Here is a 25,384-nt window from a genome sequence, read left to right as displayed (position 1 = left end):
ACCAAGTAGGATTGACGGAGGACACCGAAAAAGTGCAAAGAAGGGAAGCTCGTTTCTTTTTATCGCGCAATGGGAGTGAGAGTGTCACTGGTATGATACGCGAGTTTGGGTGGCAATCACTGAAACAAAGGCGGGTGTCTTTGTGGCGAGATCTATTTACGTAATTTCAATCACCAACTTTCTCTTCTGAATGCGTAAAAAGGTTCAAATGGCTCTGAGCACTATGGGACTTAACATCTGAGGTCATCAGTCCCCTAGAACTTAGAACTACTTGAACCTAACTAACCTAAGGACATCACACACATCCATGTCCGAGGCAGGATTCGAACCTGCGACCGTAGCGGTCGCGCCGTTCCAGACTGAAGCGCCTAGAACCGCTCGGCCACACCGGCCGGCGAATGCGTAAACATTTTGTTGACCCCGCCTACGTAGGGAGAAATGATCATCATAATAAAATAAGAGAAATCAGAGCTCGAACGGAAAGATTTAGGTGTTCCTTTTTCCCACGCGCTATTCGTGAGTGGAACGGTAGAGTAGTACGAAAATGGTTCGATGAACCCTCTGCCAGGCACTTAAGTGTGAATTGCAGAGTAACCATGTAGATGGAGGTGTAGATGTTCGTATGGTTGTACCAACGTTGTGTGTGTTGCACTCAAGTGTGGTGAGACTATGTAGAACACCTGACGCATCAAAACCGACCATGTTTACTTTTCTCTATTTTTCAATGATCCAGTCTCGAAACTTTCTCGGACTGGCGCACAGTGGGCCAACTCGCTCAAAGCCTGGACAAAATAGAAAGGTGCATATTCCGACTTTAGGCCCACGAAAACTTGTGTATATTGCACGGGTGCATACCCAATCAATAATGATGAGCGTATGGCACTGGTGGCCGGGAGACCCCTCGCGGGGCGGTTCGGCCGCCGCTCCACAAGTTCTTTAACGCCACTACGGCGACTTGCGAGTGAATGAGGATGAAATGATGATGAAAGACACACAACACTCAGTCATCTCGAGGCAGAGAAAATCCCCGACCCCGTGGGCGGGAAGCGAGAACGCTACCGCAAGACCACGACCGCGGACACCCAACCAATGTTGTGTTACCATTCCAGTCTCAAGTCGACACGATACGTGCTGGGACAGTTGACGGTAAACAGCGAATCGGAGAACGACACATTTTTCAAATGTCGTTTCTGTGGCCTGTTTAATATATGACACCGAATCTGCGTAGCTGTCTGGATACAATATGATAGGGACCACTCCAGAAGGTACGTTTATCACATTTTTAACTGGTGTAATGACGTATAATGACTTAAAACTAAACTACAATAGATATTATCCGAAATCGTTAGGTACAAAATTTCCTCTGCGTGGCTCCAATTTTGTAAATGAGTCTCCTGCTACCTCGATAGTATAGTGAAAGAGTTCAAATATATTTGCGTGCAAATACTTGCGCGTTTTTTATAGACAGCCATTTTTCTACCGTGCGACTGTCACACGGTATAAATGGTCCCTCACTATTGCATTTATCTCAGACTATTATCTGCATAAAAATGTCATTTGAGTTTTCTGTAGAATTCTAGGGGAGCTATTCGGATTTGTGGTCATAAATCTTTTTCGCCAATTGGCAAATAATTTCTTTACGAAATCAAAATTTCCCCGAGTAATATTGTTTCCTTCTTTCGCGAAATCCTGCAGATGTATTCAAATTTTGTACAGAGAGCTCTAGAATTAAAACACAGAAATCTAGAACTAAAATATAGCTATCGAGAACTCTGAAAAGGCCGAGTGGTTCTAGGCGCTATAGTCTGGAACCGCGTGACCGCTACGGTCGCAGGTTCGAATCCTGCCTCGGGCATGGATGTTTGTGATGTCCTTAGGTTAGTTAGGTTTAAGTAGTTCTAAGTTCTAGGGGACTGATGACCTCAGAAGTTAAGTCCCATAGTGCTCAGAGCCAACTCTGAAAAAAGTATATTTCTCCAAACTCGGGTGCCTCGGACCTCTAATATTCTGCAATAATGCCCGATGTCGAAATCAGTCGACATGGATTTGATGCACGGAGATTTTAGACGCAAATATTCCCGTGCGAAAACGATGCATGACCTATTCCATCGGCTTTGGCATCTACGGACCTATTCATTTCGAGATTCCAGAGAGTGACAATTGAAGAAGATGAACAGATATCACCTAAGGTAAAAGATCTGCTTTTCGAACCATCTCCCAGTGGACAACCCGATACAGACCCTTCCGAAAGCAATAATGACGCAAGCGACGAGTATCACGGTGATTTCGATTGAAAATGTAAAATATCGATTAGACATTTCAAAAAAAAAAATAAAAAAAAATTCAAATGGCTCTAAGCACTATGGGACTTAACATCTGAGGTCAGTAGACCCTAGACTTAGAACTAGGTAAACCTAAGGATATCACACACATCCATGCCCGAGGCAGGATTCGAACCTGCGACCGTAGCAGCAGCGCGGTTCCGGACTGAAGCGCCTGAAACCGCTCGGTCATAGCGGCCGGCTAAACATTTCAATATGGCAAGGTTTTGTACCAGAAGTTTTATTCGAATTCGCTAAATTTATAACTTTAGATCCGCCATTTCGAATTTTAATTCCGACATCTGATTCCTAATTAGTGCCTCAAAGAATCTAAAAAGAACAGTTTCGGAGGATTTTATATCCATTTATCTATTATGCCAAGGTTTTAGAGCGAGTTGGCCCAATGTGTGACCTTGTATGTCACGGCGTCATTACCAATAGGAACAAAGTCATATTGTTCATCAGAAGTTTTACGATAGACAGTATGTTCGTTGTATAGTTTCATGCAGGGAGTATAATCACGCTGCACAGCGTTGCTTATAGAACTGAAAAGGACGTCGGACTAATACATCACATTGGCCACACCCAATTGCGCAGAACACACTACAGAGACACCAGTGAGCTAGCGCTGTGATCACGACACTGGACTCGCACTGGGGAGGAACAGGGTAAAAATCTTCGTCCAACTATCCTGATTTAGGTTTACAGTAATTTAGCTGAATCGATAGTGCTGAATGGAAAACAGAAGAACCCACAATACAATTTCTATGAAGATAAATAGTATGACGTTTTACAAAAGTGAGGTCCAAAGAACGCATATGTACGAAAATAAAAAAAAAACTGGTTGCTAAAAGCCAAAAGAGCCATGAAGAGTGAAAGTGCAGCTGTGAAGATGTTCGGTTTGTGGGACGCTCAACTGCGCGGTCATCGGCGCCCGTACAAAATCGTAATTTTTTTACACTCCAATATTTTACGCAGCCCAATCTAGCCTCTTTCACGAATGATGACAATGATGTGTACAACACAAATTCCCAGTCTCCGGGCAGAGAAAATCCCCAATCCGGCCGGGAATCGAACCCGGGACCCCGTGATCTAGGGGCAACAACGCTAACCACTCTTCTTTCTTTCTTTTTTTTTTTTTTTTTTTTTTTTTTTTTTTTTTTCCGTCATAGTTCGTTGCATGTGTTCGTGGCGGACGTACCCTGACGCCAGTTGAAGTTCTTAGTTGATCCACTCATTCAGGTTTTATTATTATTACAGAGCGCAGCTAACCCTCTGTCCAAACACGCTCAGCTACCGTGCCGGCATAGACCACGAGCTGGATTTTCCGTTACACCCTCTGCTAGCAATGAGGGAAAATCGGTAGACTTCATATAAATGTACGAGAAGTAATGAACGCCTATGGCAACTGATGACGCTTTGTAAATAAAAGCGTAACGCGTCTGGTGTGAAACAGTCTTAACCCAAGCATCAAACGCAGAGCTGTAGTCGCTTGAAGTTGCTATGGCTTTTAAATCGTATAACGAGCTCGCCTCGAAATGGGCGCTTCACTGTAGCAGTGCGCAGAGTTCAATTTCTAGCCAACAGATGGCCCTTAAATGTATACTATAGCGAACCACAGGCCGTGTGCGTTATGCGGTATCTGAGCTTACTCATCAACTAACATGGCAAAGAGAGTAGTTCGCGGTCATGAGGAGGGTTCACACAAACTTGTTGACAGTGTTTCCAACAGTGGAAAGTAAGTGTGTGTGTGTTGTCCGCAGCTCGTGGTCGTGCGGTAGCGTTCTCGCTTCCCACGCCCTGGTTCCCGGGTTCGATTCCCGGCGGGGTCAGGGATTTTCTCTGCCTCGTGATGACTGGGTGTTGTGTGATGTCCTTAGGTTAGTTAGGTTTAAGTGGTTCTAGGGGACTGATCACCTCAGATGTTAAGTCCCATATTGCTCAGAGCCATTTGAACCATTTTGTTTTGAAGTGTGTGTGTGTGTGTGTGTGTGTGTGTGTGTGTGTGTGTGTGTGTGTGTGTTCAAATGTGTGTGAAATCTTATGGGACTTAACTGCTACGGGCATCAGTCCCTAAGCTTATACCCTAATTAACCTAAATTATCCTAAGAACAAACAAACACACACATCCATGCCCGAGGGAGGATACGAACCTCCGCCGGGGCCAGCCGCACAGTCCATGACTGCAACGCCTTACACCGCTCGGCTAATCCGGAAAGGAAGTAATTTGTCATTCAGTGATTCAGATTCTGAAGAACCGCAAGCAGTAATTCAAAGTGCCCTTCAATATCAGAGGGGAATGGGTGGCGTAGACCTGGAAGACCAGATTCTTCTTGATATGTGCAGTTTCAACTCCTTCATTCTGTATCAGAAGATAGCTGGACGGAAAGAAACCCTGCTACATCGACTTTAGAACCAACGTTGCACAGCAACTGCTAAACGAGTGCACAGCTACCTGAGTACTCTGTTCGCAGGCGACCGTCAGCGAGTACCACCCCTATGAAGACTAGGCAAAAACATGGACTCATTGCCAGATGCACATACCCTCAACAGAGAAGGAAAAAATTCTCAGGAAAGTGTGTCGCGTGCTACTTAAGAGAAAGGAGAAGTGAAAGATCATGGCAGTCTAAAATGTGTGGTGTTGCTCTGCATTTAGAAGACTGTTTTGAGATCTACCATGCCCAACGGTCATACTAGCTGATATGTAATAAATCTGATTTCACAGCAACCAGTACGATATTTAAATACGATCTCCTTAAGTGAAACTGTAGTAAGATTCAGACAAACAAAGAAAATTCATATATAACAGCTATTATGGCCGATGGCCATCCAAATAAACAGATCACAAATACTCTTTTATACGTTCTTACAGACGAGATTTCCGCTGTATTTACTAAATAACGCAGGAACTGTACACTCTGAACTACGTCAAAATGTATTGTGGTTTCACGCAACACTCCCATCGAATACCACGACGCCTTATGAAGCTTTTCCTTTCCCCATCCGTTCCAAAACTGAGTTAATAAACTGAGTTAATGCTGCCCCTTTGTGGACAAGACACAGGAGCTAACGTTGTCAACAGGCGAGGCGCCGAACCTAACGTTGTCAGTGCGCGGCAGGATGGCGAGAGACAGTGTTTCCGCAACACGGTCTGCTGCGGCCTCGCCTGCTAACTACAGTTCCTGTGCTAGATACGCGCCCATGAATTCATCACAGGATATCTGGTTTCATCTACATGAAACACTGCAAATTCTTAATTTTCGTCTATTCCCACGTTTTAAAACAAACGAACGTTGATAAACTGCTTGCTATACATAATCGAGTATGTGCGACTCGAAAATTTCACATATTTAGTTTTCCTGATATGGTCCTACGGTTCTTCCTACAATGTCGCCTCTTCATTTTGTGGATACAAAAATAAATGCTCGAGAAACCATTTTCTTAAAAGGAAAGAAAATGGAAACATTCCTCAAAACGTTTCTTCACCGACACAATCACCAAGAAATTTCCCACTATTACCGGTTTCAACAGTAATCTTCAGAGTTAAAGTGCACAGCCGGCCGTGGTAACCGAGCGGTTATAGGCTCTTCAGTCTGGAACCGCGCGACCGCTACGGTCGCAGGTTCGAATCCTGCCTCGGGCATGGATATGTGTGATGTCCTTAGGTTATTTAGGTTTAAGTAGTTCTAAGTTCTAGGGGACTGATGACCTCAGCAGTTAAGTCCCATAGTGCTCAGAGGCAGTTAGAGTGCACCTGCCGAATATGCAGTGACAACATTTTACGTTCTCGCGATGACTTACGCCCTAAAAACCGATATGCTTAAGTGATTTACTGATTATGCCCGTGAATATATATTTATTTTTGAAAATCTGTTTTTCACTATAGTGTCCATACCACACTAGTTTTACTTTACAAAATGTTTCTACAAATCTTCCAACAACTTTTTTTCACATAGTAGTGCAAAAAATACTCAGAGGATTTGGAACTTGCACAGAGATGAATCATTTTTTCAGAAATATATGAACCAAAAAATTCAGCTACTTTGAAGTTTATTCAATGCGGAATGTAAGAAATGGCTCTGAGCACTATGGGACTTAACATCTGAGGTCATCAGTCCCCTAGAACTTAGAACTACTTAAACCTAACTAACCTAAGGACATCACACACATCCATGGCCGAGGCAGGATTCGAACCTGCGACCGTAGCGGTCGCGCGGTTCCCGACTGAAACGCCTAGAGCCGCTCGGCCACAGCGGCCGGCGGGAATGTAAGATACAATTTTGTAACTTACATTGGGTCATATAAAAAAAAAACGATAATTGTCAGTTTGTGGTGGGCTGACATATTGTCAGGCACGAAGAGATGAAGTGTTCCAGCGTAAATTTCGAGGGAAAGGTGTGGCGATGGTGGAGTATTTTCAGGGGATTCACGAGTGTCTGGTGCTGGACACTTGTCGCAATACCTGACAAGAGGTGCCCACATAAACTGGCTTTTATCAGAAATATTGACCCTTAGACGATATGTCTAATAGTGTATTTTAAATACAACAGTATGCCGTCTTAGGCACTGTATAACATTAAAACACTTGATAATGGCACTTTAAAGCCGAAATAATCGTGTAAATAATGTAACACTGCAAATAAAAAAAAGTCTAATGGCGGTACTGACTTTAAAAAAGAAATGATTCGTATTTGCAAGAAATTATGCTCTTCATCTGATGATTATATGGATTACATTGACTTTAATGAACAGTTGCATATGTCAAAATTCTGCAGTGGAAACTAGCACCAAATCGTCGACGTACATTCTCAATGTTGGACATAATCATTGGTAATGGAGCATAGTTACTTAAAATAAATTTAGCTCATGATATAATATTACAGAGCTAGTAGCTATGACTATCTATTTCTCTCTTTCCATTTGGTCGATTTTATAAGTGTAAGACAAAAATGGCGAGGGCAAAATACAATACAATACAATACAATACAATGCAATACAATACAATACAATACAATACAAATCGAAACGGCGAGCGGGTGTCTGAGGCCGTTGCTGATGCAGTTAATACACTGCTTTGTAGTACCATTTCGACCTGGTGCAACATCTCCGGTAAACAAGGATCAGTAGTAAAGAGAAATATTGTGGACATAGTAATTCATTACTTACCGCCACATTCTTCTAGTATCTGTACTGTTTCGCCGATTTCCAGTGGCAGGCCGTACCTCGTATCACCACGCCAGTTGTATATAACTGCAACAAAAGATGAACAAATTACGGTCACTCAGTAAAACTGGATTTTAAGATGCTAGAGTTTTGTGCCACAACACCACTAGACAAGTTTCATTGTCGCGGTGGACAGTTGTTAAAATGTTTTGGCTCTTCAGAGGTTGTGACCTAGTCTTTCAAAGTAGGTCGGTGAGGTACTCAAACATGTTTCTGATTTTTAATAAACTTACGCGTTGGAACTATTAACTGTCGAAAATTCATGCAGGAACTGAGGCGAATGACAGCGACATCATTAAATCCATAAGAAACGTAGGGACCAATTATTTCTGGCGCTTTATTTTTGTATGAAGAGTTTCGAGATTTCATCATTTTCCAAATGGATTAAATGTATTTGCATAATCATAGTGTTGTACGAGGAACTGCACTATGAATGCGGCAGCTATCTGTCGTACTACCTTCAATACTTCCTTCTTCCGCCACTAAGCACCTGTTGCACACATTGAACAAATACTAGTGCTCGGGTATTGTGCTTTTCTTAGACTGTTTCTGCTTAGAAACTTATTTGATTGTTGCCGACGGAAACGTGCACATAAGCAGACCACATGGCAGATACTTTATAGTATTTCAAGTGGTAACCTGGTATGTATAGCATTTGCTTGGAAATGTAAGAAGAAATTATAGATTACAGCATTAAAATCAGATGCAGTATTCAAAGTATAGTCGAAATAAAGGAGTCAACTGCGTAACAACATTAAGCCCGCTGAAGGCTGCTGAAAGCCCGAAACGCATCCTGAGGAAAATAAGTGCTAAAAAAATGAGTGTTATTGTTCAAACCAGTGACCTGCCGGAGTTGAGAAAACCGCGTAAAAACTAATTCTAAACAAAGGAGGTCTAGACTGAAAGTTTCAATGCTACTGTCACACAGACTCTAGGTTGGCCTGTTTCAACATTAACAAGGCTATAACATTCTACAGTCATTTAGTACGCGAGCGCTAAGAGGCTTTTGGTTTAACATATAACCAACAAACACATCAGACCGTTTCCGACGGCTTGACGAAAACATGTGGATGACTCCAAAACCCGTCATGCACAACTCAACATCGAAAATAAAAAGAGCTAAATTTCAAAGGAAAGGCTATAGGGTATAAAATTCCTTAGAGACTGAAGTCGTCAGAGACGGGATACTAGTCCATTAGACGATAAGAATGGGGAAAAGGATTGGTAGTGATCACGTTGCAGAAAATATCTCGTCGTAATTGATTTCAGGAAACAATAGAAAATGAAATCAGGATGGGTTAAACCTTAAAACAAGATTACTAGCAAAACCTTTCCAGTATTTTGTTCAACAAACTCTTACGCAACGCATGAGAACAAACCTCTTTCATTATTATCCACTGAACACGACGATAGAATATTAATGGCACATATACAGGGTGTTTCATAAATGACCGGTATATTTGAAACGGCAATAAAAACTAAACGAGCAGCGATAGAAATACACCGTTTGTTGCAATATGCTTGGGACAACAGTACATTTTCAGGCAGACAAACTTTCGAAATTACGGTAGTTACAATTTTCAACAACAGATGGCGCTGCAAGTGATGTGAAAGATATAGAAGACAACGCAGTCTGTGGGTGCGCCATTCTGTACGTCGTCTTTCTGCTGTATATCTGTGCAGTTAACGTAGCTCTGATATTACATGTGGGATAACTATTTAAACAGGGTGACGTGTGTGTGCGAGATGAACAAATAATCATAAGTCACCTTCATTCGAACGCTTACTATGAAATAATTAGACAACTGATACATTACTTCCTGTCCTGGCCACAGAAGGGCATCCGGACGCCCTGTAAAACTAACTTACCCAAACCTATAACAAAATGCCGACCCGCGATACACGGGAGGCGGCCAAGAAAACGAGGAATTAGTGTCAAGAAAATTGCACTGTACTACGGAAAATTTTGGCACTAACTTCGATAGCCAGTTGGAAGAGCTATTTAGATTGTTATATGACGCCAGGGGCCTTTCCTAGCCTCGAGTAGAGGACACACTGCGAGAAAACTGTTTTTTCCACCAGACACCCGCTCCTACGGCCGATATTTGTTTCGTTATGGAGGAGTCGTCCATTCTGTTCCGAACAATCTCCGTATTAAGTCCGCCCTCGTCTGTATAAAGTTATTATAGAAATTGCTGGTAAATGTCGTATTGTAGAAAGGGCGATGCGGATCTTTTAGGGCTCGCCCGCGGGGGTGATTTTTCTCACCGTGACTGTTTCGCCACTCTCGTCCAGTCTGTGAATATATGCGTAGATGCGCGCATCCTATGACGTGACAGCCGGGAGATACTTGTCTGTCAACTCGCGTACAAGCCCGTGCAAAATTGTCACTGCGCTGCCAACGTTTGATAGCCGTGCGTGCAAGGGTGACAAAATTGTCACATTCCATCCATTCTCCGCTCCCCGACACAATTGATGTGTCGACAGAAGTGCCGACACAGTGTGATTTGAGGGGACCGCAATGCACGCTATAAACACACGAAGGATGGCGTGAGGTCTGAAACAGGATACGTAATGAATGCTATAAAGAAAAGTACGTAGTTTTTGCAATACTTAACTTTAATCCATCCTTGTTGTATACATCGTTCTTGATGAGACATGCTTTATACGATAAGTATCAATTGCTATGTAAGGCTAATGGCGCCTTGCTAGGTCGTAGCCATGGACTTAGCTGAAGGCTATTCTAACTATCTGCTCGGCAAAGGAGCGAGGCTTCGTCAGTGTAGTCGCTAGCAAAGTCGTCCGTACAACTGGGGCGAGTGCTAGTCCGTATCTCGAGACCTGCCTTGTGGTGGCGCTCGGTCTGCGATCACACAGTGGCGACACGCGGGTCCGACATGTACTAATGGACCGCGGCCGATTTAAAACTACCACCTAGCAAGTGTGGTGTCTGGCGATGACACCACATTCCTCCCCCGCCCATCGGCGAACGGTCGTGTTATAAGGCTTCCGCCCGCCGTGGGGAGGACCCCATGTTGTCGTATGCGATGAGGTGGGGAGCCTAACAACAGGCGAGGCTGTGCCATCCGCACCCGGCCATTCAGTCCGAGGGGAGCTAGGAAACGCATTGTTGCTCTTTTTGTCTTCATATCGCTCTCAGCCCCGAGATGGTCGCTCGCCGGCTGAGTTGCTCCACGGTTGTCCTCATAGAACCTTGATGTCTTAGCTGCATCCGCCGCATCAGATTCCTGTGCAGCGGCAGACTCCTGCTTTTGCTCCAGGCGACGTTGTATTTTATCGCAACTATCGCGGTTCACAGCGTTGGCTCGCAGGGCGCATTCTTCGCTGCCTCGGCCGTGCTATGTATTTGGTTTTGGGGGCCTCTGGTGAGGTGTGTCGGCATCTCAATCAGCTGCGCCTCTGTCGTCGTACGGGTTCTGCCGCTCACCATCTGCTTTCAGCGACGGTGCCGTCCGGTCAGCGCCCTGGGGACCGATCTACTGGCTCGCCTCATCCCCAGGTGTTACCGACGCTGCCTTCCATTTTGCCCCATGGCGACGCGTCGCCACCGCCGCCGCCGCTTGGTCTCCCGCTGGCGCCGCCCGCAGTGGACGCTTCGCTGCAACCGCCAAGCGCCTCCCTAGGTCACGCGCCGCCGATCGCTTCCCGTGACCAGCTGTCCTCCGCCATGGAACTCTTGCCCGCTCCGGACCACATGGCGACGAGTCAAAAAAGGGTCTTATTCTTTCTACTTGCTTACATTTACTTGCGTCATGGCTTCTCCAGATGTACTGTCCGAATTTTATCGCTTGCAGAATCAGCAGACGCAGGCGTTATTGGATGCCCTTGGACAGCTCGTTCAGGGTCAACGTGCGATGCAAACCGATGCGGCAGCCGCCGCTTCACCGCTACCGCAGCCACAACATGCTGTTGCAACCCCGTTCCGGCCGTTTGACCCAGCTAAGGAAACATGGACGGAGTGGTCACGCCAACTTGGATTTCATCTCGCCACCTACAGAATTCAAGGTAACGAGCGGCAGCCTCACTTATTGTCGTGTGTAGGGGTGCAAACGTACCGTGTGATAGTGAAATTATTTCCCCGACGCGACGTAGCAACTCTGTCCTATGAAGAAATTTTGTCGGCGTTAGATGCCTATTTCAAAGAAACAGTCAATGTAGTTGCAAAGAGGTATACTTTCTTTCGTACGAAACGTACGGCCGGTCACACTAATAGGGAGTGGGTTGCAACTTTGCAAGGCCTTACAAGGGATTGTGCTTTTGAGTGTGAATGTGGACTCCCTTATTCAGATACTATGGTACGTGATGCAATTGCACAGAACGTTTCTGATGTTCGTATACGGGAACAGATTTTGAAGCTAGTTAATCCCTCCCTTCAACAAGTGATAGATATATTGGATAGGCAAGACACACTTGACATTGCTCAGGAATCATTTGCAACTTCGCCAGCTGTGTGTCACATTAACCGGCCCGCCGGGCGAGCTTCACGGAACTGTAAACAGCCCTCGCGCACGTCCGCGCAGCTACGTGTCCCGCGCAAGCACGCAAATGCAGTGAAATCATGCCCGCGGTGTGCTACTAGACATTCGCGTGACAATTGCCCGTCACGCCAAGCTATTTGTTTGTACTGTAATAAGAAAGGACATGTTCAAAGTGTTTGCCAGAAAAAGCTCAGATCAGACACTCATCATTCCAGGCCCTTTGCTTCGCGCCGGAATCGAACCAAGGACACTCAGGCTCGTGGACCTTCACCCGTGGACATTCATGTAGTTAATTCCACTCCGTCCAGTGCCACGTTCTCTAACAGTGACTGTGTTCGTCCCACAAAAAGTGTGCGTCGACGTCGCCGGAAATCACGTCAATTAGGAAGTGATGCTGTATCAGTTCAAATTGCACGAGACAGTCGCTCTTGTCGTCAGCAGGACAATAAACTTTTTGTAGATTTGGACTTTAATGGCAAGGTCATTCCATTCCAGCTCGATACCGGAGCTGCAGTTTCATTGATCAATCACGACACATCAACAATGACACACAAACATGGCATTAACGTCTTTGCACAATGTGACTGTGCACAAAGACGATAGCGATAATGCTATTCTTATACACTGAAGCGCCAAAGGAACTGGTACGGGCATGAGTATTCAAATACGGCGCTGCGGTCGGCAACGTCTATATAAAACAAGTGTCTGGCGCAGTTGTTAGAGCGGTTACTGCTGCTACAATAGCAGGTTCTCAAGATTTGAGTGAGGTTGAACGTGGTGTTATAGTCGGCGAATGAGTGATGGGACACAGCATCTCCAAGGAAGCGATGAAGTGGGATTTTTACGTACGACTATTTCACGTGTGTGCCGTGAATATCAAGAATTCAGTAAAACATCAAATCTCCGACACCGCTGCGTCCGAGAAAAGATCCTGCAAGAACGGAACCAACAATGACTGAAAGAAATCGTTCAAGGTGACAGAAGTGTAACCCTTCCGCAAATTGCTGCACATTTAGACATGTTTACCAGTTTCTTTGGCTCTTCAGTGTAGAAGAATATGGCAACAAAAATTTGAAGGATGGTTTGAACAAATACGAAAATCAACGGATGGGAAGAAATCAGATAATATTTTTGAGTGCCCGAACAACTTGTTTAGCTGGGATGGACAGTTTCATGTTCGCATTTTTGTATGGTAAGCAGATAAAATGCGAAATACTCATAATTACTTAAAACGTACAACACTCATCCGAAAATACTGAAAAAAATTCTTTGAAGGTGGTTGAAGTTTATGAACCATTGTGTAAAACTTTCCTCTTATTGGCCAGTCATTCCCAAGAGTGCGTACTCGCTATTCTTTATATTTGCTCTCACGAGTTCGCAAATAATGTCAGTATCTTCAAAATCCATATTAACAAATGATGCTTGGATTTAATGTATATATTCGTGACAGCCATCGTTCGTGAGTGCATTCCATTTTGATGACGTGACGTGACATTGCTGGAAACAATTTTGTCACGGTCAAAAAAATCAAGCGTGCGCGCTAGCCATTATACACTCCTGGAAATGGAAAAAAGAATACATTGACACCGGTGTGTCAGACCCACCATACTTGCTCCGGACACTGCGAGAGGGCTGTACAAGCAATGATCACACGCACGGCACAGCGGACACACCAGGAACCGCGGTGTTGGCCGTCGAATGGCGCTAGCTGCGCAGCATTTGTGCACCGCCGCCGTCAGTGTCAGCCAGTTTGCCGTGGCATACGGAGCTCCATCGCAGTCTTTAACACTGGTAGCATGCCGCGACAGCGTGGACGTGAACCGTATGTGCAGTTGACGGACTTTGAGCGAGGGCGTATAGTGGGCATGCGGGAGGCCGATTGGACGTACCGCCGAATTGCTCAACACGTGGGGCGTGAGGTCTCCACAGTACATCGATGTTGTCGCCAGTGGTCGGCGGAAGGTGCACGTGCCCGTCGACCTGGGACCGGACCGCAGCGACGCACGGATGCACGCCAAGACCGTAGGATCCTACGCAGTGCCGTAGGGGACCGCACCGCCACTTCCCAGCAAATTAGGGACACTGTTGCTCCTGGGGTATCGGCGAGGACCATTCGCAACCGTCTCCATGAAGCTGGGCTACGGTCCCGCACACCGTTAGGCCGTCTTCCGCTCACGCCCCAACATCGTGCAGCCCGCCTCCAGTGGTGTCGCGACAGGCGTGAATGGAGGGACGAATGGAGACGTGTCGTCTTCAGCGATGAGAGTCGCTTCTGCCTTGGTGCCAATGATGGTCGTATGCGTGTTTGGCGCCGTGCAGGTGAGCGCCACAATCGGGACTGCATACGACCGAGGCACACAGGGCCAACACCCGGCATCATGGTGTGGGGAGCGATCTCCTACACTGGCCGTACACCACTGGTGATCGTCGAGGGGACACTGAATAGTGCACGGTACATCCAAACCGTCATCGAACCCATCGTTCTACCATTCCTAGACCGGCAAGGGAACTTGCTGTTCCAACAGGACAATGCACGTCCGCATGTATCCCGTGCCACCCAACGTGCTCTAGAAGGTGTAAGTCAACTACCCTGGCCAGCAAGATCTCCGCATCTGTCCCCCATTGAGCATGTTTGGGACTGGATGAAGCGTCGTCTCACGCGGTCTGCACGTCCAGCACGAACGCTGGTCCAACTGAGGCGCCAGGTGGAAATGGCATGGCAAGCCGTTCCACAGGACTACATCCAGCATCTCTACGATCGTCTCCATGGGAGAATAGCAGCCTGCATTGCTGCGAAAGGTGGATATACACTGTACTAGTGCCGACATTGTGCATGCTCTGTTGCCTGTGTCTATGTGCCTGTGGTTCTGTCAGTGTGATCATGTGATGTATCTGACCCCAGGAATGTGTCAATAAAGTTTCCCCTTCCTGGGACAATGAATTCACGGTGTTCTTATTTCAATTTCCAGGAGTGTAGAAGTTGACACAACTGACTGTTTCGAGTGACATTTTTATAATTAGACAAGGTGACTAGCAGATTAGCGTATCTCATATTTCGTATAAGTTTTTGTGAAAAGCGGAGCATTAGATCTTTCCAGTTTTGGGGCATACAAATATACTTTTTAACTAACCGGCCAATAATGATTACGCTTGGTAGAGTTGAACATTGGACAACATCAGATTTTCAAATCGGGAACGTTCAAAGACTGAATATACTTCAGGTTTCCCAGATCGAACCTTACCTTATTTCTGGAAAGGCATGCCTTACTTTCAGTAACTTAACTATAGACAGTGGCTTTTAGAAGACAATGCTAAGCAACAAATGAACTGAAGATTAAAGACGCCGGCCGCAGTGGCCGAGCGGTTCTAGGCGCTTCGGTCTGGAACCGACCGACCGCTACGGTCGCAGGTTCGAAATGGGTGCGTGTGATGTCCTTAGGTTAGATAGGTTTAAGTAGTTCTAACTTCTTGGGGACTGTTGACCTCAGATGTTGAGTCCCATAGTGCTCAGAGCCATTTGAACCATTTGAAGGTTAAAGGTAACTCTTCTAGGCTACTGTGTGAAATCTTATGGGACTTAACTGCTAAGGTCATCAGTCCCTAAGCTTGCACACTACTTAACCTGCATTATCCTAAGGACAAACACACACACCCATGCCCGAGGGAGGGCTCGGACCTCCACCGGGACCAGCCGCACAGTCCATGACTGCAGTTCTAGACTACTTTCAGGCCATTGTTGCATGGACGCAAAATAGATTTGACAAATAACTACTTCAGATAGTAGAAAGCGAACATTGCATAAAGAAAGCAGGATGTGATTAGGTTGTTCTATGCTTAACAGTATTTAATTTTCCATTTTCCGAACATAAATACCGGACTGCCGAGGTGAAAATAGAAGTGCCGCCCCCAAAAAGGTGCGGTATTACATCGTTGCAGAACTTGGAAGGGCACAGCACTCTATGTGAAGAGCCAAAGGCAGCATGGCGTGTCTTTATTTAATGTATTGCAATACATATAGAAAGATTACAAAGCTACTATATGTCAAAATTTAAACACAGGTCCTCAGCATAAAACACAATTGACAACAGCTATATACGGATATAAGGGTCTTTTACATGTGTTATCACACCACTCGTCGTTGTCAGCAAATCTTCAACAGGATACTTGTAAGCACGTAACAGTCACACGATGGTGATGAAAATTGCCTCACTTGTGGAGAGTGTCTGCAAATCTTCCATGGCAGGGTAGTCCAAATTGCCCGGCACTGGTCGAATCCACGGGGTTTCTTCTGAATGCAAGGGGCAGTTTCAGGCATTGTGGAGTGTGGAGGTCAGTGGCGGGGGGCGGGGCAATGACTGCTCGCGTCCGCGACAATGCATAAGTCACAGGTGCCTTCTGGGTGGTACTAAAGAACAGTTACTTAAAGGCAAATATCTAAAGCTAACGAGCAGAGACAGCCAGATAATCTCAAAGATCTCCTGGCTAAAATGAATTTGTCACAAGGCACAGCGTGTCCCTTTTAGTGTGTCAACAGTGCTAGTGCCTGTGGTATTAATCCTGACAGCTGGGTTCTCTTGCCATCTGTAGTTAACAGTAAACCTGAACCATTGTGTATTGTGCTCTTATCCCCTTGTGCCATATTCCACACAGCCTTCGTATTCGGGGTCACTAAAGCATGACAGTGAGTAGGGTTGAACCAGGAGAGAGCTGCTTCGAACATTAATAGTCGGAATGGTTTTCACCACTTACATTTGGGCATCAAACGCAGCACAGGTTCTTGCGTACGGTTTCCGATCAGGGAATCAATGTCTTCGCTTCAAGCATACGCCTCTTAGCTGTTAATTATAGACTGGAGGCATATGGCTGTGTTCCACATCTTCATCTACGTTGTTGGTGATCAGTCTTCTGTCGCAAGTTTTAAGTGTTCCACCAACACTTATGCTCCAGAGACACTGCAGTTGCAAGGAAAGAATCACATACATTTTCTGAAAACCGTTCGGTAATAAGGAAACGGGTAACGTTGACAGCACTTGCGCTGGGTGTAATTTAATTTAACGTGTACTGAATGTTCCACTGTAGACTCACTATCCAATCCCAACTGTGAATTGACGTGAAAATTTTCTAAGTCTAGGGGACTGATGACCTCAGATGTTAAGTCCCATAGTGCTCATAGCCATTTGAACCATTTTGATTCCAACTGATTTCTCATACACAAACAGCAGTTGACCGGTGTTGCCTGGTGAAACGTTGTTGTGATGCCTCGTGTAAGGAGGAGAAATGCGTACCATCACGTTTCCGACTTTGATAAAGGTCGGATGGTAGCCTATCGCGATTGCGGTTTATCGTATCGCGACATTGCTGCTCGCGTTAGTCGAGATCTAATGACTGTTAGCAGAATATGGAATTGGTGGGTTCAGGAGGGTAATACGGAACGCCATGCTGGATCCCAACGGCCTCGTATCAATAGCAGTCGAAATGACAGGCATCTTATCCGCATGGCTGTAACGGATCGTGCAGCCACGTCTCGATCCCTGAGTCAACAGATGGGGACGTTTACAAGACAACAACCATCTGCACGGACAGTTCGACGACATTTGCAGCAGCATGGACTATCAGCTCGGAGACCATGGCTGCCGTTACCCTTGACGCTGCATCACAGACAGGAGCGCCTGCGATGGTGTACTCAACGACGAATCTGGGTGCACGAATGGCAAAACGACATTTTTTCGGATGAATCCAGGTTCTGTTTACAGCATCATGATGGTCGCATCCGTGTTTGGCGACATCGCGGTGAACACACTTTGGAAGCGTGTATTCGTCATCGCCATACTGACGAATCACCCGACGTGATGGTAAGGGGTGACATTGGTTACACGTCTCGGTCACCTCTTGCTCGCATTGACGGCACTTTGAACAGTGGACGTTACATTTCAGATTTGTTACGATCCGTTGCTCTACCCTTCATTCGATCCCTGCGAAACGCTACATTTCAGCAAGATAATGCATGACCGCGTGTTGCAGGTCCTGTACAGGCATTTCTGGATACAGAAAATGTTCGACTGCTGCCCTGGCCAGCACATTCTCCAGATCTCTCACCAACTGAAAACGTCTGATCAATGGTGGCCGAGCAACTGGCTCGTCACAATACGCCAGTCACTACTCTTGATGAACTGTGGTATCGTGTTGAAGCTGCATGGGCTACTGTACCTGTACACGCCATCCAAGATCTGTATGACTCAATGCCCAGTCGTATCAAGGCCGTTATTACGGCCAGAGGTGGTTGTTCTGGGTACTGATTTCTCAGGATCTATGCACCCAAATTGCGTGAAAATGTAATCACATGTCAGTTCTAGTATAATATATTTGTCTAATGAACACTCGTTTATCATCTGCATTTGTTCTTGGTGTAGCAATTTTAATAGCCAGTAGTGTATAATCTTTCAGAATCCACAGAGCTCCCTATAAAACTCTGTATGTCCATTTTTTTCAGAGAAGGATGCGGGACTCGGCTGTTTAGTACAGGATATAAAATCAAATGTTTTTCAGCCATCTAATTTCCGAACTGTTATTTTGTTTGGCTATCAGTATCGGTGATTTACTACGCCATCATCAGGATCCCCGACTGACGTGTAGGAAGATCCCAGCCTCGGTTGCGGCCAAAATAGGGGCCAGCAAACGCATACTGGTGTCTGGAGATTTCTGCTTGATACAGCGATCACTTCGACCATTATCAAAATTCGGCAGATGATGGTTGAAGGTATCGCTGTATCAAGCAGAAATCTACAGATACCAGTATTTGCATCATGGCCCCTATTTCGAGCGAAACCGAGGCAGGAATCTTCCTGCACGTCGTTCGGGAATCTGAAGATGGCGTAGTAAATCGCCGAAACTAGTAGAGAAATAAAATAAGTTCGGAAATTAGACGGCTGAAAGGTGTTTCATTTGATATATTACAAAACTCGTTTTTAGAAAAAGTTTTATTTGAAAACCAAACATTTTAGTACCACTCTAATGGCACACTTACATATAGGTTTTGTAGCCAGTTATCACTAAAAAATGAAAATACCTTTTATAATCAAGATCAAACAAATACCGAAAAATACCGCTTATTCGGAACTAAAATAACGGTGTAGGTTTTAAACCAGTTCGTTTTTCCCATCCCTAACGCGCGCGCGGGTGTGTGAGTGTGAGTGTGAGTGTGGAATTACGAAAAATACTACTTGGTTATTCGTAAGTACCTCTGGGTTTTCAGAAGTCAAAAAATGGTACACGTCAATGGAAAGAGCATATCTCCATATTGAGATTCAAAATACGAGACGTGGCGAGGTGCATTACGGGGCAGGCATTTCAAAACATGTAGGTAAATCATCCGCTCCGTATTGTCACACTGAATTAGTTCGCGCCTACAGTTACGCAACACAGTGAACAGATTTACACAGCTGGCTGCTGTAACGCCTCACCAGGCAATTCGTGTCAGCGACTTCAGTTAATCGCAAACACGAATTGACGTTTGCGACGTCACCGGCGTTGCCCATATTGAGCACTAGCAATGCGAGTAAAGGACGTGGAGAGATGCTCTATCCACTACCCGTCTATTTTCTGTATCAGTAGGCGTACTGCGCAACTGCTGTATTGGTCATTAAATAAGATGCAACCAGCTTACAAATCATTTTATTTGACGCGTTTCGGGTAGAGCCCCTCATCTTGACCGTTCGACTCCTCGGCATCCTTGACATCTAATATTATAATTAATACCCATGTACCGAATATGTTGTTGTTACCACTTAGCCTAACGGTTTTGGAAATTATATTAGGTCTTCTATTCCCCATTGCGTTGCTATGGTCTTTTATTATTAAATTATGAGTTTTAGCTTTTAACGAGTTTCACTTGCACGGTTTCCCTCACCTAATCGTGCGAAGGTTTAAGTCCTTACCCTGTCTTACGAGTGCTTTAATTATTTCTATTTTATTGTTCCTTTTAAAACTGTTGTTATTCACTTGTTTTATTTTTGAGACTTTGTTTTTAGAGTTTGAATTTATGTAACTGTTCTGGAATGTTTATTCTGTTTATCTGTCAGATTATATGTACGTTTTTCTCAGCGATGATATCTTTTCTGTAACTGTGAATTTCTATTCTTCGTTCATTTTATTATTCACACTTTGTAGACTTCAGTAAATGTTTAACTTAGTATATTATATTTCTTAGGAGAAAGGAAAAAAATGTGCTTTTTCTCGTTACGTGAGGCTACTTTTGTATTCATCTCCATCCTCTGGTGGCTTAAATTATCTTCATGCTTATTGTGTTGTAGCTAGTCAGTTAGTCTGTCATGACTGTTTTGTTTGTCACATAGACCCTACTGTCTTCATATAAGGCACCAGTTATTGTACTACACGAAAAAAAAGTAAATTCGTTACAAACTATGGCGTGCACACACTTTATTCAACATGTAAACGTCACTACAGATATTCAGATTTAGGTTATGACATGTTTGATATGCCTGCTATGATTGGCGATAATGTGGCGCAGACGAATAGCGAAATTCTGTATGACCCGTTGAAGTGTTGAACATCGATGCTGCCGATAACCACCTGAATGGCTGTTTACAGCTCAGCAATGGTTTTTGGGGTTATTGCTGTACACCTCGTCTTTCATATAGCCCACAAAAAGGAGTCACACGTGTTCAGATCCGGAGAATATGGCGGCCAATCGAGACCCATGCCAATGGCCTCTGGGCACCCCAGATCGGACTGCGATCCCCAAAGTGCTTCTCCAGGACATCAAACACTCTCCTGCGTCGACGGCGTCGAGCTCTGTCTTGCATGAACCACATCTTGTCGAAATCACGGTCCCTTTGGATAAGGGAATGAAATCATTTTCCAAACCCATCACGTACCGTTCGGTAGTCACCGTGCCATCAAGGAATATCGCACCGATTATTCCGTGACTAGACATTGCACACCACAGAGTCACTCGTTGAGGGTGAAGAGACTCCTCGATCGCGAAATGCGGATTCTCAGTCACCCAGACGCACCAACTTTGCTTATTCATGAACCCATCCAAATGAAAGGGGGCTTCATCGCTAAACCAAACCATACTAATTCCCATCATGCCCCGTGGTCAATCGTGCAGTTTAAACGTCCTAACGCAAACCGTTCAGAAGTTATGACGACTTTATTTCATATAGTTCAGTAATTGTCATCCTCTATATCTTATCACAAAGATGTTCAAGATGTGTGATTCAGATATTTAATTTTGAAGATACTCGTAGTTTGATACTCTTGTACATTTTTTGAATACTTACATTTTCTGCTATTTTCTATGTATTTCTGGTTTGATGATGGGTCCTACCCGAAACGTATCAAATAAAATCACTGGTTTATCAGCTGGTGGCTTCTTATTTAGTGACCAATACAGCAACTGCGCAGTACTCCTCTCTGTTTGTAGTATGGTCGCATTCTTCCCGCGTGATTTGACGTCACAATTACAAGGTATTTTCTGTATGTCTCACAATTTTTACGCAGCGGTCTTCTGAAACCATGGAGATACTTACAAATGACCATGTATAATTATACAACTGGCTAGTTCCTTATCACAACAATAAATCGCAAATATGATCCACGGAACTTATAAATAACATACTCCACTTATGTTTTCACTAAATAGCAATTTCTCCCAGTACGAGACACCAGCGCGTGTAGTTGCTATTTTCGGTTTTATTTTCTGTATACCACAATGATGTGTTGCTTGACATTGGACTCATATTCGAGATAAAAAAGCTTATCCCTATCCCGCACTGATAAAGATAGATAAACCGTGGTTTCTTTAAACTTGCACATGTCAGAATGGTTCCCCTGACAAAAACACAGATTTCCTATCTCAGCCTTGCTGAATTCCATTGGTCTCTAAGTCTCTAATAATCTCAACGTCGACAGGAAGATAAAGTAGACTTTACATTCGTAAATATACTGCGTTAATGCAATATTATTAGCTCACTACTCAACGAAATTTGCCAGTATTCGTGGAAAAAAATTGTACACTCATGACACATTTTTTCAGATATGGTGTAATTTTGATTTAGTGGTCTAAAGATGAGAGCTATGGAGCAAAAGATACTCTCACGGAAATGTATACTCATATTCTTCTCTCTCTCTCTCTCTCTCTCTCTCTCTCTCTCTCTCTCTCTCTCTCTCTCTCTCTGTGTGTGTGTGTGTGTGTGTGTGTGTGTGTGTGTGTGTGTGTGTGTGTGTGTGCGCGTGTGTGAGATTTTATTATTTGACGCAACTGATCGTCAGGATGAACAAACGTCAAGAGTTTATATATATATTCCAGCACGAAGTTGTAACAGCGAATACATGTTTGAAGAGGAGCCTGGTGGAGGCAAAAGAAACTAACTTCATGGTTCAGTATGAACCAGTATGAATATAATTCAACAAGAAACTGCAAAGACACTTGGTTTTCACGTTCTGTCAAACTGTCCGTTCATTATCTCTGGCCGCTCTTTGTACTAATGGTTTTAAACACTAACACTCGCGCAATGAAGTGCAGACTCATTATACTGAAAGTGGTGTAAGTCCATTTGTAGTCTATAATTGTGCCGCCGCTAACACGATTCTCCGGAAACGGCAACGCACATTGAGCGGCAGGTCGCTTAGCCTCAATTTTCTGCCAATTATGCTGCCAGGACAACAATAGCGTATAATTTATTTACCTAACAACCAGGCGCAACGAACGGCTGTCAATACAATTATTTTCTGTTACGTTTCAACAAGAAAGATTTCAGAACAAATGAGATATCGCACAATTCGTGGTTATTTTGGTAAAGGTCAGTGCATTAAAATAGTTGCCTCGGGCGTTTGAACACGACCGCCGCCCCACGACGACAAACACGAAAAGCAGTGCCGCCAGATGCAGTAAAGTGCGGATACGCGCGCCGTCCGACAGCGAGAAAGACACTTATCAGGGCCGGCGTCAACGTGTTAATTGTAAGACAATTACTGTTATTAATCAATTATCTGCTCGCACTGACAACACAAGAACTCTTCGTCAGACGTTTAAGTTGTCATAACTTTGGGTCGCTGAGTGAGGCAGCAATCTGAGACAGAGAACAGTTAATAACAATTTGTCCATTTTATTTGGACTGTTGAGCTCCGTGGCCGTGGATAATGATATTTCACTATAAAAATATAGCAACCAGCCACTTTTTAATGCGTTTTTATTTATGCCAATATGCATTTCGGGTTTGCACCCATCTTCAGCTGGCAAATTACATGTATCTTCAGTGGTACAATCTCGACAGCAGTTTGACTCCTGCGGCTGGCCTGTGCAAAAGCAACGATTCCAATCATTTACTTCAATTTCGCGAGTTTAAAGTTACGCATTATCAGTTGTTCATTTTACTTACATTCTCCTCTCCTTGTTTTTTCTTGGCTTTTCTTCTTTTTTGCAACAACACAAACACTTTTTGTCACGTATTTTACACAGGCGCACTGCGTTATCCGCCATGTTGTCGACTGACAGTTTTTGTTCACATACAAGCGGTTTATCTATGGACAGAGTTATATTTTACGAAAGTTTTGAGGTTCTAAGATAAGCTACTGTTTTCTAAACATTGACTTGGGTGATAGAAGTATTCTAAGTACGATGTATACAATTTTTTTTTTTTTTTTTTTGGCAGTATTGAAGATAATAAACTAACATAACACATTTATACAAAGCAGTAATTCATACATTTACAATATAACAAATATAGAATTAAGATTTTAGAATTAAGATTTTTACGTTGTATATTATTACATGCATTGTTGGGTTTATATTAGATTGTTATGTCTTGATTGTGCTTAGTAAGTGGTTTGATAAGTAGAGTGTGGAAGTTTTTCAGAAATATTCGGTTTGGTAGCTCTGTTTGGTCGTTAAGTATGTCAGAAGGGGATGCATGTTTATATGAATAAATTCCGATTTCTTCAAAGAGGTTAATTCTTTTTCCTTTGTTGACTAGGTGGAGAACTTGTAGGTTATGGGATATGTCTGTTACTTAATGTTATTCTTCTGCTACATGTTTGGCGAATGTGGATTTATTTAAGTTTTTTAAGCGAAGAGCATCCATGTGTTCTCGAAACCGTATGTTGAAGTTCCTCCCTGTTTGGCCTATGTATGTTTTTGGACATGAGTTGCAGTTAAGTTTGTATATTCATGATTGATTGTACGGTTTGGTATTATTTTTAATGTTATGGATAGCTTTGTCCTCTATTTCGTTACTTGTATAGTAGCGGATTTTTATATCTGTTCCTTGGAACAGGTTTGCTATTTTATATGACAGCTTTCCTACAAATGGCAAGCTTACACATTTTTCTTTTGGCTGTGTTGTGGTATTCTTTAATGCTGTTTTGTTATTGTATTTGGTTATGTGGGGATTTATCTTAGAGTTTAGTTCATCTATTAATTTTGGATTGTAACCATTATTGTAAGCAATTGCTTTGATGGTGTTTAGTTCTTCTATTTGGTCAGCTGGTTCTAGTAGTATTTTGTGCATTCTGTTTAGCATTTAGCATTTAGAACAGTTAACACCACGTGTTTCAAATGGTGCCGACTTTTAACTATCAGTACTTAGGGGCCGGCGGCCAAAAGGCCAATATATCACAGTCTTACTACAGCTAGTCTATTGGGGGCTCGTAACATACCAATTTCTGCAGGTTACCAACTATTAACAATAAGATTGGTACAGATGCGTTCGCTGTGCCTCTTCACGAAGGCAGTATTGGCCCTTCAGCAAAGAAGTTTGACGACCACTGTTCTAAGGAATTAACGTCCCATGCGTAGGCTGCCTCGCAAACGGCAGCGTTTAGAATCGTGACCGGGAATCATGAGTTGCTGATGAACGACGTGGCTTTGTGTTCAGCGACGAACTGCGGTTCTGCACTACCCCGGATGATCATCATCGGCGAGTAGGGTGGCGACCTAGAGAAAGGTCCCATTCATCCAGTGTTCTGGAGAGGCACAGTATGTTACTTCACGCGTGACGCTGTGGGGAGCCACTGGATATGATTTCAGATCACAGCTGGTGACTACGGGAACTCTGACGGTACAAGGGTACATCACGGACATTCTACGACCTCATGCGTCCTTCTCATGCAGTGGTGGTATTGTTGTCATGGTTAAACAGAACAATACTCGTCCACAGGTGGCACGGGTCTCTATGAACTGTGTGCGTGATGTTGGGGTACCCCCGTGGCCAGCAAGATCCCCAGATTTGTCCAAAATCGATCATGTGTGCGACCAGTTCGGATGTAGCCTGCGTTACAGTGCCAGTATCCAGGATATCAAGTACCAGTTACAACATTTCT

The sequence above is a fragment of the Schistocerca americana genome, chromosome X, assembly GCF_021461395.2.
Source record: "Schistocerca americana isolate TAMUIC-IGC-003095 chromosome X, iqSchAmer2.1, whole genome shotgun sequence".
Classification (NCBI taxonomy): Eukaryota; Metazoa; Arthropoda; class Insecta; order Orthoptera; family Acrididae; genus Schistocerca; species Schistocerca americana.
The sequence above is the reverse complement of the archived record's forward strand: the minus strand, read 5'-3'. Positions refer to the sequence as shown.